Genomic DNA, 15,870 nt, shown 5'->3' with positions numbered 1-15,870 from the left:
AGCGTCCAAATATCCCCTCCTAGTGAAGCTGCCTGGAGTATGCTTAATTCTCCCAGCAACTATGTGCAATCACATATTAAGTACTGCCAATCAAGGTGGCTCATTTGAGCCTCGATGTCCAGAGTTTTTATGGAGTGTCAGTCACCTATGCAGGAATTGTCTGCATTACTGACCTTAGCTACTTAGCCCCTAAGAGGCCAAAGTGGTACAGCATAGCCCAGGACCTCAGACACACATCACAAAAGTCACATTGTTAGCATAAGCTATCTGGTTTTACTGGTTTCTAGTAAAACAAAACGCCAAAGACTGGGGGGCTTAAACAACAGGAATTTATTTTCTCACAGTTCTGGAGGCTGGAAGTCCAAGATCAAGTGCCAGCAGGGTTGGTTCCTCCTGAGGCCTCTCTCTTGGGTTGCAGGTGGCCGTCTTCTTGCTTTGTCTGCACGTGGTCTTTGCTCTGTGTGTCCTAGTCCCCTCTTCTTAGAAAGGACATCTGTCAGATTGGATTAAGGCTCACCCTAGGGCCTCATTTGACTTTACCTCTTTTTTTCTGAGACGGAGTCTTGCTCTGTCTCCCAGGCTGAGGTGCAATGGTGCCATCTTGGCTCACTGCAACCTCCACCTCTGAGGTTCAAGCAATTCTCCTGCCTCAGCCTCCAGAGTAGCTGGGATTACAGGCACCCACCACCATGCCCAGCTAATTTTTGTATTTTTAGTAGAGATGGGGTTTCACCTGTTGGTCAGGCTTGTCTCGAACTCCAGATCTCAGGGTGATCCACCCACCTTGGCCTCCCAAAGTGCTGGGGTTACAGGCATGATTAATTACCTGTGAGTTTTGGGGGAACAAAATTCAGTCTATAACACTGGTTTAATGGATACAGCATGGCCCAAGGTCTCAGGCAAACAAAAAGAAGCTTTCATGCAGGATATTCCAAGGGTTGCCTCTCTGGAGCCTACCAAGGGCAAGTCCATTCTTGGCATGTTCAGAGCTTGGACCAATCAAGCCTGATGAGTTAACCTTTTTCTGCACACCATGCAAGCACTAATAAAAAAAAAGTTAATGCAGCTGTACTATCACTAAATGAAATAGACATTAAGAAAATAGGACAACTATAGAGGAAGGGGGACATAAAGTGATAAGGTGGACTCACCAAAAATACACAATGTAAAATTCTGTATGAACTGCACATAACTTCATATTATATAAAGTAAAAACTGACAATGCTAAAAGGAGAAGGAAAAATTGGCAATCTCAGTGGAAGACTTTAACCCTCCTCCTATAATAAATAAGAGAACAAGCAGACAAAAAACTCAGCAAGTAGAATACCTGACTAACATGATGAACAAACTTGACATATTTGACAGCTGTAGAATGCCATACCCAATCATGACAGCACACGCACGCTTTTCTGATGCATATGGAACATTACAAGAATTGATCATATGGTTGAGCCATAAGTTTCAACACATTTTCAAAAGATTAGAATTATTCAGATCATGTCCTAGGAATAGAAGGGAGCTTTCTTATTCTGTTAAAAAGTATCTATAAAAAACCTTCTTAATGGTGAAATATTTAAAACCTTCCCCCTGAGATTTGGCATGAGCTGAGGATACCCACAATACTACTCGACATTATCCTGGAGGGCCCAGCAACCACAAAAGGCAAGGTGAGCAGACCTAAAGGGAGGAAAAGAAGACAGAAAAGTCATTATTTACAGATGACATCATTGTGTGCATCAAATATCCAAAAGAATTTCAGGCAACTTCTTATAATTAATACATGAAATTGGCAAGGTTGTTGGCTACAATGTTGCTGTGGATGGAATTGTGTCCTCCCAAAATTCCTATGTTGAAGCCCTAACCCACAATGTGATTCAGTTTGAAGATGGGGCCTTTAGGAAGTAATTGGGGTTAAATGAGGTCATACGGGTGGCATCCTAATCTGATAGGATTGGTGGCCTTCTAAGAAGAGGAAGAAAGATCTCTGTCTCCCCATACATAGACAATGGGTGGACATAGCCAGATGACAGCCCTCTGCAAGCCAGGAAGAGGGCCCTCGCCAGAACCCAACCATGTGGGCACACTGAACCTGAGCTTCCCGCCTCCAGAACTGTGAGAACACTAATCTCTGCTGTTTAAGCCACTCTGTCTGTGGTATTTTGTTACGGTAGCCCTAGCTGACTAGTACAATTGTCAATATTTTAAAAATTGTGCTTATATGTATCGGCAACAAACAATAAAAAAAATATAAAAAATTACCATTTATTAGCCAGTTGTGGTGGCTCATGCCTTTAATCCCAGCACTTTGGGAGGCCAAGGCAGGTGGAACGCCTGAGGTCAGGAGTTTAAAACCAGACTGGCCAGCATGGTGAAACGCCGTCTCTACTAAAAATACAAAAATTAGCCAGGCATGCTGGTGGGCACCTGTAATCCCAGCTACTTGGGAGGCTGAGGCACGAGAATCACTTGAACCTGGGAGGCAGAGGTTGCAGTGAGCTGAGATTGCGCCACTGCACTTCAGCCTGGGTGACAGAGCGAGACTCTGTCTCAAAAAAAAAAAAAAAAAAAAAAAAATCATTATAGTATCAAAACCAACAAATACCTAATAGTAAATCTAACAAAAGATATGCAAAACCTTTACACAGGAAATTATTTACTGAGATAAGTATATCTAAATAAGTGGAAGGATATATCCCATATTTGTGGATTGCAAGATGCAATATTAAATAATTTTGATTCTCTGGAATCTGAGCTACAGTTTTAGTGTACACACACCCCACCCCCAAATCCTAGAAGTGTTTTAATGGTGTGTGTGTGCACGCGCTTGTGTGCACGTGTGTGTATGTGTAAATGACATACTGATTCTAAAATTCACTTCAAATTGCAAAGAACCAAGAATAGGTAAGATAAATTTGAAGAAGGAGAAGGAAGAGGAGGTAAAGGAGGAGGAAGAGGACAAGGATGAGAAGGGGAGGAGGAGCAACATCAAAGCTGGAGGAATTATACTACCATGCATCTCGACTCAATGTAAAACTACAGGAATCATCCAGTGTGATCTTGGTCAAGGATAGACAAATAGAATAATGGAATGAATCAGAGTCCAGAAACACTTCATCATATAATGGGAAAATAATTTTTTATAACATTTTTCCTGGGTGAATTGAAAAACAAAATATATATATATATATAAAGAAAGAAAATCTTGATGCCTATTTTACAACACAAACACCCCCACTTAATTCATAAGGGTTGTGGAATTAAATCTAAGGAACAGACAATAAAGCTGTAGGAAAATAAACCACAGGTGATCGTCTTTATGACCTTGGAAGTAGATAGTAATTTCTTAAATGGGATATAAAAAGCACAAATGCCATGGAGCAAAAAAATTGATAAATTTGCTCAAATTGAAATTAAGAACTTATATTTGTCAAAAGACCCCACTAATAATGTGAAACAGTGAAAAGACAAGCCAGGCATAAAGATATTTGCAGTGCATGTATCTGATGAAGGAATCCTATCCAGAATATATAAAGAGCTTCCACAGGTTGGGTGTGATGGCTTATGCCTGTAATCCTAGCACTTTGGATGGCTGAGGTCTGAGGATCACTTGACCCCAGGAGCTTGAGACCAGCCTGGGCCACAGGGTAAGACCTCGTCTCTACAAAAAAAAAAAAAGAAAAGAAAAGAAAACCAGGAGTGGTGGTGCACACCTGTAGTCCCAGCTACTTGGGAGGCTGAGATGGGAGGATTGCTTGAGCCCAGGAGGTCGAGGTTGTAGTAAGCTGTGATGGCACCACTGCACCCTAGCCTGAGTGGCAGAATGAGACTGTCTCAAGAAAAAGAGAAAAGAAAGAAAGAAAGAAGAACTTCTACAAATCAATAAGGAAAAGACAATCCAATAGAAAAATATGTTAAAAACATGAACTACATTGTACAAAAAGGGATCTCCAGATGGTCCAAAAACCCATGAAAAGCCACTCACCCTCAAAAGCACCTCATGAGTCTTCAGGGAAATGAAAATTAAAAACCACAATGTAATACTCCCCCACCCCCATCACCACACTCACTGTAATGACTAAAAATCTTGCAATACCAGTTGTCTGCAAGCCTGTGGAGCAACCAGAACTCTCGTGTTGTGCTGGTGGGAATGTAAGTCAACAAACTTTGAAATCCTGTGGCAGTGTCCTTTTTTTTTTTTTTTTTTTTTATTGAGACGGAGTCTCGCTCTGTTGCCCAGGCTGGAGTGCAGTGGCCGGATCTCAGCTCACTGCAAGCTCCACCTCCCGGGTTTATGCCATTCTCCTGCCTCAGCCTGCGAGTAGCTGGGACTACAGGCGCCCGCCACCTCGCCCGGCTACGTTTTTTTTTTTTTTTTGTATTTTTTAGTAGAGACGGGGTTTCACCGTGTTAGCCAGGATGGTCTCGATCTCCTGACCTTGTGATCCGCCCGTCTCGGCCTCCCAAAGTGCTGGGATTACAGGCTTGAGCCACCGCGCCCGGCCGGCAGTGTCCATTAAAGCAAGCACACACATACCCAGTGAGCCAGAAATTCCATGCCTAGATATTTGCTGAACAGAAATGGATGCATTAAGTTCACCAGGACATGAACAAAGATGTTCATCATAGCTTTGTTCGTAACAGCTCAGAACTGAAAACCACCGTGGTGTTCATTATCAGTAGAATGGAGATTTAAATAATAAATGTATAATAGATAATAAATGTATAAATAGGCGTAAATAAATTCACACGATCGAGACTAGACAACAACAAAGAAGTTGCTATTGCTACATACAGAAACATGTTTGAATATCACAAACATAACATTTGGGGGTTTTCCCAGACACAAGAGAGGAACTACTTTATAATTCTACATATTTAAACCTCAAAACCAGGGCATACTAATCTGTGTCGGCAGAGGTTAAGATAGTAGCTACCACTGCGGGAGGGGAGAGGACACAAGGTATGCAGATATTGTTCCCTTTCTTAATTGAAGTGCTGAGTGAAGGTGGAAATTTACCGAATCTGTTTACGTGTAATCTGTGTACTTTTCTGTTTACGTTCCACCTCATTAAGAAACCATTATGGAAGTCATCTTCCTTCTGTACCCTTGCTCCATTCTGCTGCCCTCTTCCTTCTTCATGCCCTTATAGGGCTGCTGCTTTTTTGTTTGTTTTATTTTGAAGTAATCTTAAATTTACAGAAAAGCTGCAAAATATTAAAAAGAGCTCCTATACACTATTCAACCAAATTCTCCAGTTGTTAACACTTTACTACATTTGATTTATCAGTCTTTCTCTCTCTATATACTAATGTATTTTTTCCTGAATCATTTGATAACAAAATTGTAGATGTGATTCTTCATCATCCTGTTATGCCCTTGTGCAAAACAAGGGTCCTTTCCTATATGAACACAGTACAACCGTCAAAATCAGGAAATTGATCTTTATCTGATATTACCATTGAATCCACAGATCCATTCAAAGTTTGCTTATGACATTACTGCTTTAATAATGTCATCAACTGTGCAGAGGCAATGCTGTGTTCTTCCCACCGCATTTGTATCAGGGAGCTCACAATGCTGACTTGTCCCACTCTTGTATCGCATGGTTAAGATGGTGTCTGCTGGATCTCTCCATGTAGCACTCCTTAGTCACTCCTGTAGATCTGAGTTTCCATCTGGTATTATTTTCCTTGCCCTGGAGGATGTCCATAGCTTTGACTGTATTACAGGTCTTCTGTCAATGAATTCTCTCAGTCTTGTCTGTCTTCATTTCAACCTTGTTTTAAAAGGATATTTTTGCTAGATAAGTATCTTTTTGGTTGAAGATTTTTTGCTTTCAGCACTTTGATGATGCCATTCAGTTGTTTCTGCCTCCATTGTTCCTGGTGAGAAGTTGGTAATGATTCTTATACTTGTTCCCCTGTAAGTAATGTTATACCTCCCAGCAAACCCAGCTGCTTTCAGAATTTTCTTAGGTTTTCAGAACTGTGTGTCTGAGTGTTGTTATTCTTTCTGTTTATCATGATTTGAGTTGAGACTTCTGGATACATAAATTGATGTTTTTCATCAAATTTGGGATGTTTTGGCCATTATTGCTTCACATATTTGTTCTGCCTCAGTTTTACACCTTTTCATTTGAGACTCCGATTATGTATGTGTTAGATTATGTGATACCCACAAGGCTCTCAGGCTCTACTCACTTTCCTTCAGCCTTTTTTCCTTGTGATCTTCAGATAATGTTTATTGATCTGTCTTCATGTTTATCGACTCTTCTACTATCTCCAATCTGCTATTAAACCTTCCAGTGAATTTTTCATTTCAATTATTATACTTTTTAGTTTTAAAATTTGCATCTGGATACCATTTTGGGGCTGAGATTTCCTAGATACTCACTGATTAAGACTATTTCTTACTTTAATTATTTGGACATATTTATAATAGCTACATTAAAGTCTGCTAAACCCAACATCTGGGTCATTTTAGATTGAGTTACTGTTCTATAGTCTGCTTTGTTCTTGCCTGGGCATCACATTTTCCTATTTCCTTATATACCTGGTGATTTTTTTAAAAAATTGAATACTGGATTTTGTGGCTAATATATTGTGAAACTCAAAATTGTGTTAACTTCCTCTGAAGAATGTTGATTATTGTTTTAGTAGGCAATTTAATTATTGGCAGATGACTTTGAACTTCCTTACTTGGGGTTCATGTTTTGTTACTGCAGATGCACGGAACATCCAAAATGTTTCCTAAGCCTCTCTAATTTGGCATGACTCAGTTCTTCCCTATGACTGTGCAGCTTAGTTGTCAGCTGAGGACTTGCAGAGCTCCTGTGTGGGGTTCTGGGACCCCTGCGTGCACAGCTCCCTCTTCTCCGACGCTTGGCTCCACACATGCCCACTGCTCCCGCTGCTCCTCGCCATCATCTCCACCTCTTCAGCTCCACATGACCTCCATGCCCTGCCCAGAGTCCGGTGCTGTGTGCCACAGTCAGAAAACTCTGTCGGGGAGCACGGAGCAATTGTGGGGCTCACCTCCTAAGCATCCCTTCCCACAGGGATCTGAGTCTTGCACTCCCTGAAAACAGTTGCCTCATGTACTTTGTCCAGATTCATGGTTATTTCTGGTGGGAGGGCTAGTCTGGTAAAATGCCTAGAAGTGGAAGTCACAAGTGATTTTGGCTGGAGAAGGTGATGCTTGTTTCCACATCCAATTTGTCCACGCCCTCCTTGACCTACTCCAACCCAGCCTCTGGCGTTGCTCTGCCTGGAGACTTCTCGACCCAGCTTCCGTGACGCTCTTCTCTCCTGGATTTATCCCTGCCCCGTTACTTGCTTTTTCTTTGTCTCCTTAATCAACCCTTCCTCAAACCATCTCCTTGATGCCGCATCCCTCAGAGACTCCTTATGAGCCCTTGTCTCTCCTCCTGTGACACTCACTAGGCTGCAATTCAGTCCCTCCATCTACTGATCATTCTCCAGCCTGTGCCTTCAATTCTTCTCTTTTTCCTGGCCTCTAGGCCATATTTTCACTGATACTGCAGGTAGTGGATATTTAGGAGGCCCTTAAACATTACACTCCCTAATTGCAATTTAATATCTTTACCCCATACCTGTTACTCCTTTTCATTTTCCCTTTATCCTGCCACCTAAGCTAGAAAAGTAGGAGAGGCCCATGAAGCCCCAGCCCCTCCACACTCACTTCTCACTTGCAGTGGGCCACCAAGTCCTGATTCTGAAATATTATTCCAAATAGATCCCCTCTAGCCCCCAGCTAATACATGATAGCTCCTGTTAGCATGGATAGTGGCCACAAAGGTGAGGTTGCTACATACGGAGTTTCCAGGGTGTGGTAAAACAGTAGTTAGGCCTGGACCCCCAGCAATTTCTCTCTGGGGTCTGGGGGAAGTGTTAGGGAGGGGGAAGGTGAGGAGGGTTTAGAAGATCCCTTGGAGCTTGTGGAGGGGACCAGCACCTACCCAATTCCTGCAGAGGCCTACAGTCCTGGTAGGAGGCTCTGACGGAGAGCCACTGGGTAGAAACCTAACTGGGTGGGAGGCAGGAGCTGTCCATTGCCCTCCAGGCTCTAGGGGCTGTGGTAGCATGAGGGGCACCCCAGGCTGGAGGCTGACCCCATAATCAGGGCTACTTCAGGCTCTACCTGAGTCTGCTGGCTGTCATGCGGCTGGTCCCTGTGAGGGTCTGGGCCCACTGGCCAGCCTGCTGAGACCGCAGCCAACGTCCTCCCTCCAGGTGTGTGGCAGATGTCCTGGCCAGGCCAGAGACTGAGGGGGCATTTAGAGAGGGGCCACAGAAAAAAAAGACCAAGGCCACAGCCCAACCTGGCTGTGTTCACCTGAAGGGCACCATGTGCCCATACACTTCATGGGCCATTTGTCCTTGCCTCCCTGGGAGTCCCCTTTTGTGACCATTCTTTATCAGAGTCCCTAAGTCTCAGTGGCCTGCCAGGCTGGGGATGTGGAGGTGGGACATGGGGGCAGGGACTGGGAAAAGGAGTAGGAGGGCTGTGTTCATTGCGCCAAGCTTCTGTGGAGGCTACAGAGGAGGGCCAAGTGCAGGCAGGAGCCCAGTAGGGCAAACGTGCCCCCAGGCTGAGGCCCTGGCAGAAGCCTGGCCAGGCTGGGGCCACTCCACACTAGGGGCCTCAGGTTCTACCACCGTCCCCTCCTCCATCCACTGGCTTTCCAGGGTTACCAGGACTCCAGGAGCAAGGGAGCATCTAGCAACCAAGGGATGAGTGTCAGAGTGGGAGACTCTGCACTCCAGGCAGCTGGGGTCATCTCCGAGAAAGGGCCCCAAGGGCGGTGCCTGCTTCAGAGTCAACCAAGGGGAATCCCTGAAGGACAGAGGGAGTGCGTACGACACTCTCCAGGGGGAGAAAATGCAGCTTTAAGATGTGCTGCCTCCCACTCTTTTCTACCCACACCAACATTTCTGGTGGGGGAGGCAGTGGAACTCAGAGCGTAGGAGTCACCTCTCTGGGAGGAAGGCCCCATGAGCTGCAAGCGCTGTTTGCATCATCTTGACCCCTGTGCAATTAGAAGAGAGTTGCATTTGCAGGTGGTTTCTTGCCACCCCCAGGCCTGGCCAGAACCAGGGGTAGGGGGAGGCATGCTGGCATAGAGCTGGTGATAGCAGGCCTTGGATGCCAGCCAGCCTCCTACCTCCTTCCCTACTGCTGTTTGTCTTCAGGCAAGTTACTTAACCATTCAGGGCCCCAGTGTCCTCATTTGCAAAGTGCTGCTGGTAATAACATGTCTGGCATACAGGAAGCACTCAAGAAATGCTGGCTCTGACTGTAATCGCCCTGGCTATTTTCTGCTTGCTGTTGCCTGACACCTGTAAGTATGTCCATGCGTGTAGCTTTCCATAATTACGGTGGCTGTGTACAAACTGCATTATATTTGGCGTCCCCCACGCAGAAGGCTCTGTATCCACGGAGCTTTCTCCCTTCCCACTTGTCACGTGGCCCCACATCTCCATCCACTCGCTCCGTTGTTTCTGCCAGGCCAGTCCCCTGCGGGGGGCGATTTGGGTTGTTTCCAGTTTTCTCGGTTATAAATAGCACTGCTGTGCATATCTTTATTACAAATTCCTTCTTTCCTCTGAAACCCTGAATAACTGAGCCCACAGGGCATCCAGTACCCAGCGCAGGCTGTCTTACAAAACCCATGGCGCTTCCTGGCCTGCTCCACCGGCATTGCATTGGGTCCTGCAGATGTGCCTCGGGAGGGGAGAAATCTGAGTGGCCCTCGTTCTCCATTGCTCAGAGCTGCAGGGCAGCCTCAGCACTGGCCCTTCTTGAACCTGCACGGATGCTTGACATCATCTAAGTTCACAGACATGGGACAAAACTAAGCAAAAACAAAAGAGAAAAACACCCTACCAGTGTTTCTGAACTTGCTGTGCCTTTAAATGTAAAAAGATCTCCTTGGTATCTGGGGCCAGAGAGGCTGGGTCCCTGGGTGGCTGCAGAGCGGGCCCTGGCGGTGGAGAGGCCAAGCCTCATTTTCTTGTCAGGGTTTCCCCCTGCCGTTTTTGTTGTTGTTGTCGTCGTTGTTGTTGAGACGGAGTCTCATTCTGTCGCCCAGGCTGGAGTGGAGTGGCACCATCTCAGCTCACCGCAACCTCCGTCTCCCGGATTCAAACGATTCTCCTGCGTCAGCCTCCCGAGTAGCTGGGATTACAGGCGCCCACCACCATGCCTGACTAATTTTTGTATTTTTAGTAGAGACAGGGTTTCGCCATGTTGGCCAGGCTGGCCTCAAACACCTGACCTCAGGTGACCCACCCGCCTCGGCCTCCCAAAGTGCTGGGATTATAGGCGTGAACCACTGCGCCCGGCCAATCTTTATTTCTTTATTTTATGTTGCCTCTTTTATATCTATTTTTTGGCTTGTTTTTTATTGCTGACCAGACTTGTCAGGTTTGTCTATTTTACTCTCTAAAAATTTTTTTTAAAGATCTAGCGTTTGTACTACTGATTAGTTGTGGCACTGATGGTTTTTCTTTCATTAATTTCTGTTTGGCATTATCACACTCATCCCTTCACCTTTCTTGGGGTTGTTTTGCTCTTCATGTCTAGCTTCTTGAGTGGTAAGCTTTAGTTTATTTTCAGTCTTGTCTGCTTTGTGATAAGGGCACGATGGCCTGTGACATCTCCTCTGAGCGTGGCTTTGGCTAGGCTTGTAACACAGAGATCATGGCACTGCATTCCAGCCTGGGCCTGTTTGTTTCTAAGTTTCATTTCTGTAGTTCTCCACGTTCTGTCATGTAAATTTCCTTCTGAACGGATTTATTTGGCTTGCCTTTAGTTATTTCTTTTTAATTTTATTGCAGTGATTCCTGCTTTTGTAGAATTTTTTTTTTCCAATTTCCTTTGTCTCCTAGGTACTTGATCTATTGCTAAGGCTCTTCCATGTGACTGAAAAAAGTATATTCTCCATATGGCATATGAACATACATTTCATGTCATTTTAAAGTTGAGGTATACTTTGCATACATAATTACATGAAAGTTACATGTAAATTACATTTACATAAAACACACTGATTTTAAGGGAACAGTTTGCCAGGTTTTTGACAAATGTATACCCTTGTGTAGCCACAGAAAATATACAGAACATTTTAACATCCCAGAAAATTCCCTTGGGCTCCTCCAAGTCAATCCCGGCACCACCCCAACCCTCTGCCGAGACAGCCACTTTTCTGATTTCTAGAACCATAGATTAGTTCTAGAATGTGTAGAAATGGAATTATGCAGTGTGTATTCTTTGTGTCTGGCTTCTTTGGTTCAGCCTCATGTCTGAGCAATTCATCCATGTTGTTGAGTGTACTAGTAGTTATTCTTTTTAATTTATATATGCCAATTTGTTTACCTGCATTCCTGTTTATGGACATTAATACATTGCTTCCAGTTTCACCTACTGTGAATAAAGCTACTATAAATGCTCTTGTACAAGTTTCTTTCTTTGTTTTTCTTTTTTTTTGAGACAGAGTCTTGCTCTGTCACCCAGGCTGGAGTGCAGTGGTGCAATCTTGGTTCACTGCAACCTCTGCCTCCCAGGTTCAAGCGATTCTTGTGCCTTAGCGTCCTGGGTAGCTGAGATGACAGGTGTGTACCACCACACCAGGCTAATTTTTAAACTTTTAGTAGAGATGGGGTTTCACCATGTTGGCCAGGTTGGTCTTGAACACCTGACCTCAGGCGATCCGCCTGCCTCAGCCTCCCAAAGTGTTGAGATTACAGGCGTGAGCCACTGCACCCGGCCTCTTTTTCTTTTCCTGATGTGTGTTTTTACTTTTTTGGGGTAAAAGCCTAAGAGGAATTGCCGGGTCATAGGGAAGGTATTTGTTTAGCTTTATAATAACTGTCAAACAGTTCTCCAAAGTGGCTGTCCCATATTTATGCACATTCTCTTTTATAGTGTTTTGCATCTGTCAACAATAGTAACCTTAACAGCAGTTAGATATTAGCTCCTATCACAAGGCAGAACCCAGAAACAGCTGCCTTGTGCTCCCTGGACTTTGGTTCCTTAGCAGCGAGGGCCAGAGAATGAGTGAGGCACTGCATGGACGAGGCGGCAAAAACCACATTTTCCCCAGCGTCCTTCTCCACTTCTTCAGTCATAGACACCCCACAGCCCAGCCTCCCTTGCAGCTAAATGAAATCACGTGATTCAGCTGTCAGTGGGGTCATGTAGCAGAAAGTTGACCAGTGCGCACCATTCCCCCTCCCTTTCTCTATCCTGCTGCTGGGAACATGGATGTGACAGCTAAATCTCCATGTCAGAGCTCCAGGAAGAGGGCCAACGCCAGATGCAGGAGCAGAAAGCTGGAGGCAGCTTGGTTCCTGAGGGCTTTGTGATCACCCAAGGTGCCACCCCTGATGCTTAGGGGAAAGGCTGCCTTGCATTAGCCCTGGCTGGTGCACACAGACCTATGTCCATGCTGGGAACTCCAGGCTGGTAGCCAGGCTTCCTGCTTTAGCACAGCCTTTGTGCCTGCAGGTGGACACTACACAGGGTGGGATGGAAGGGGCCTGAGTGCAGAGTCTTCTGACACACGCTAGGAGGCCATTTCCATGATGACAAATCCCTGGTGTCCACTACAGGGAAGGAGGATCTGGGAGCCACTTACAGGCCATCTGGGACCTGCTTCTGTCAGCCTAACTACTCCTGGCTGCTAGATATACTTGGGGGCCTGGCTGGGCTGGGACAGTGCCTGGACTTCTGGCGCCTAGGGCCTGAGGCAACTCCAGGAGGATGGAGGTGACACCAATGAGAACAGCTAAGGTGGGGTCAGTCAGGAAGGGTTCACCTCACCTGGCAGCCAGAGAGTGCCAGGGGTGCTCCAGGGAACCCCAGCCAGCAGGAGGGTGGCCCAGAGCCTCAGCCTGGCAGCAGACTTAGCAGGGGTTGCTCTCGCTTCCCTCCCTTTGCCCAAGGGCACCGTATCTCCGGGACAGGTGTCGGTGTCCACCTTATGCTTGGATGCCTGGTGAAAAGGGAGGAAGTCTAGGGGGTTCTCACCCTGTGTTCTCGGGCTGTGCCTCTGAGCCAGGCCTGCAGACACTGCTTCCGGCCAGGGCCGCACTGGTTAGTTGGCTTTATCACTTTGCTTATTAGTCATCAAAGTGGTTCCAAATCCCTTGGAGGACTCAGGCGAATCTGCCAATAAGCCACTGACAAAATACCCTTGCTGGGTCTGACTGCTTCAGCCTCTTTCCCACCCTCTTCATTCCCTAAACACACCAGCTAGTGCCTGCCACAGGGCCTTTGCATGGCAGCCTGTTCTGCCAACACCCTGCCCTTTTCCTCTCAAGGGTAACCTCTCTGTGTCATTCAGACTTCAGCTTAGACATCACCTCCTCAGAAAGGTCTTCCGTGGACTTCCACTCTGAAGTTGCCACCCTATCACTCTGTAGCACACCACTTTGTTTTAATCTACATACAACATTAGTACTAGATCCATCCTTGTTGCTTGTTATCAAGCTTTGCAAAGGCAGAATCCTTGTCCTTCTCATTCCCTGATGTGACTGAGTGCCTGGGCAGAGACGGGCACACAGTAACCACACAAAGAAGGCTGGTGGACACCCTTGAGCAGAACACAGTGGTTAAAGGAACCAGCCACAAAGTCAGGCAGGTTGAGATGCCAATACTAAACTAGCTGTCTGACATGAGGCCAGTTAGAGTCTGTGTCTCGATTTCCTCATTTGTAAAAGGGAGGTAATGATAATGCTATGAAATTTATTCAAAATGGTGGATGTTGGACTTTTAGCATGGTTTCAGGCATGTGGTGAGTGAATTGTAAGTTGTAGCTATGGCCTTCATCATCACCATCACTATCACCACTGTCATCATTGTCACCAACACTATCATTATCACCACCACCATCACCATCCCCACCACCACCACCATCAGCATCACCATCACCACCACCACCATCATCGTCACCAACACCATCATTATCATTATTATCACCACCACCATTACCACCGCCATCGTCACCAACACCTTCATTATCATTACCATCACCACCACCCATTGACACCACCCCATTGACACCACAACTATCACCACCGCCATCACTACCAACCACCACCACCAGCACCATTACCATCATTATCATAACCACCACCACCATTGCCATCCCCACCACCATTACCATCATCACCATCACCACCACCATCATGGTCACCAACACCATCATTATCATTATCATCACCACCATCACCACCACCATTGACACCACCACCACTGACACCACAACTATCACCACCGCCATCACTACCAACCACCACCACCAGCACCATTACCATCATTATCATAACCACCACCACCATCGCCATCCCCACCACCATTACCATCAGCAGCAGCACCATTACCACCCTCCATTACCACCAGCACCATTACCACCACCACTACTATCAGCAGCACTACCATCACCACCACCACCATCATCACCACCACCACTATCACCACCACCATCACCAACACCATCATTATCATCACCACTATCACCACCACAACCACTGATACCACCATTGACACCACCACCATCATAATCACCACCACCACCACCATCACTATCATCATCACCACCATCACTACCACCACCACCATCATTACCATCATTATAATCACCATCACCACCATAGCCACGTATGTGCTTGCCACTGTGTCCTGTAAGGAGTGCCATGTCAAGGGCCAGATGATGGGAGATGGATGGACTAGGGTCTTCATGCTCTGGGAACCACAGCCTGCTCTCCCTGGTGGATGGCTGGGCCTGAGAGAGGAAGTGTGGTGACACCCTCCCACATGACAGCAGTCCCTGGAGGTGAAGGGGACAGGGAAGGCGTGGCTTTCTTTGGGATAATGAACCCCATGTGCAGCACTTTTGGCTCTGCAGATGTGATGCTTGTTGCCATGGTGACTGTCCTAACAATAACCTCCCAGAACTGATATTCCCCACACCCTCCCCAGCTGCCACCTGGGAGGGAGAGCCCTCCTCGCTTACGAAAGCAAGCTTGAAAGGACAAGGTGGGAGGCAGAGATGACACGGGGGTGGGGGTGAAAGTGGGCCCTTCCTGAAGGTAGGGGTGAGAAGAGGGGGAAGTCTGGGCCTCTCTGACCAGAGCCAAAACCAGATGAGAGGGCTTCTGGAGTCTGGGACCAGAGAGTCATGGCTGGAAGACTTTTCTCCCTTCTAGCCATTTCCCTCTGCTAGGGAGAAGCCCTCTGGGTCTGAGGGTGGGGAGTGGGCTGTTTTTTGAGTGTCTGTGTGGGGTCAAGCTGTCTGGGTAGGGACATTCTGGCTGTCTCTGATAGCCCAGTCCTTCCCCACTGTCTGGTGCCCAATCATGCCAACCTTCCTGTGCTCGCCAGGGTAGCTCCACTTCATACCTCTAATACTTCAGCTCGGAGGAGGGACTGCCTGGGGGTCCCAGGTGCTAACAGGTACAAAAGGCGGGGAGAAGTACAGGATACAATGAATCTCAAATTGCATCTCTTAGTGACCCCACATTCTTGTGTAACCCTGGTCCTGGGCAGCTTCTCAACTTTTGAAAGATGACCTCAGCCGGGTGCAGTGGCTCATGCCTGTAACCCCAGGACTCTGGGAGGCCGAGGTGGGTGGATCACCTGAGGTCAGGAATTTGAGACCAACCTGGCCCATACAGCAAAACCCCATCTCTACTAAAAATACAAAAATTAGGGTGGCGGGCGCCTGTAATCCCAGCTACTCGGGAGGCCGAGGCAGGAGAATTGCTTGAGCCTGGGAGATGGAGGTTGCAGTGAGCTGAGACTGTGCCACTGCACTCCAGCCTGGGCAACAGAGTGAGACTCCATGT

This window comes from Rhinopithecus roxellana, chromosome 6 (assembly GCF_007565055.1).
Source record: "Rhinopithecus roxellana isolate Shanxi Qingling chromosome 6, ASM756505v1, whole genome shotgun sequence".
In the NCBI taxonomy this organism is placed as follows: domain Eukaryota; kingdom Metazoa; phylum Chordata; class Mammalia; order Primates; family Cercopithecidae; genus Rhinopithecus; species Rhinopithecus roxellana.
The sequence above is the reverse complement of the archived record's forward strand: the minus strand, read 5'-3'. Positions refer to the sequence as shown.